We start from the raw sequence: 1,360 nt of genomic DNA on the forward strand, positions 1-1,360 counted from the left end.
CCCCGGGGGTAATATGAAATCAAGTTCAGGCTACCCCCAGGGGTAATATGAAATCGATTTCAGATTACCGGGAGGTAACTTGAAGTCTTTACACCGGCATGACCAGGTGGTAATGGCGCTCTACTCGCAATCTGCGGGTCGCGGGTTCGAATCTCTGTCCCACCAAACATGCTCGCCCTTTCAGCCGTGGGGGCGTTATAATGTTACGGTCAATCCCACTATTCGTTGGTAAAAGAGTATCCCAAGAGTTGGCGGTGGGTGGTGATGACTAGCTGCCTTCTCTCTAGTCTTACACTGCTAATTTAGGGACGGCTAGCGCAGATAGCCCTCGTGTAGCTTTGCACAAAATTCAAAACAAACAACCGTCAACGTTGTTTGTTTCGATGGAATTAGTTCTATTACACCTTTACCTATCAAATCCAAAATCCCTTATTACGCAAATCTACTTTCTTGAGTGCACATATTTCATAACCATAAACTACATATGAATGGTCTAACCCTTTTACCTTCGAAGGGTCAGGCTGTAAAGGATGGAAAAATATTGAAGGGTTATAATTCATTACTTATACGACTTAATAGAAATGTTTTTTTTCCAATTTACATTTAACTTTATGTTAATTTTTTAATGTAAGAATCTGAAATTTGTCGTGTTATTAATAATGCACAAGCTGACCGGACGTGGGGAGTGATTCAGCCCTCGAGTCGTCAGTTGGACCACACTGCACTAAATACATTCTATTACATCTAGTTATTAAGTAACCTGTGGCATTAACTCGGTTTTATTTCTATTAAAATGACTGTAGTATTTAAAAGAAAATCAAGTGACTGAAATGGAATTAGAGTTTTCAACGTGAACGGCGCCTTATTCAGGTATAGCTGCCTTTAATTTTGAGCTGACAACTGATCAGAAGTAGGCAGCTAGCCAGTTACACTCACGGTAGTAAGTGCTTTGTTTGGCTCTCTGACCCGAATGACAGAATTAACTTTCACCTTTGCAACGCTTCCACAACTGAAGTGTAAAGCGTGTTCAGCTACGTTACGTCTCGAAACTCGGATCCTTCTATCTGCAGCTTGAAACGTCATTAACTATGTCACGCCCAGCCGAAACGAAGAGATAATGTATATTCTACACCATAGCACTTAATCATGACTTCGACAATCGTAGTAACACGGAAAACATAGGATAACTTAGACTACTACGCAGAAGTTCTTAAATCCTGAAATATATACAAACAGACTCTAACTTTCAAAACAGGGAGGTATATTTTATGAGACCAATTTAAAAATGAGACATTGTTCTATTTGTACTTTCTGATACTGTAATGATTATTTTATCTGATACAGGAAAAACTTATTCATT

The sequence above is a fragment of the Limulus polyphemus genome, unplaced genomic scaffold (genome assembly GCF_000517525.1).
Source record: "Limulus polyphemus unplaced genomic scaffold, Limulus_polyphemus-2.1.2 Scaffold138, whole genome shotgun sequence".
NCBI lineage: Eukaryota > Metazoa > Arthropoda > Merostomata > Xiphosura > Limulidae > Limulus > Limulus polyphemus.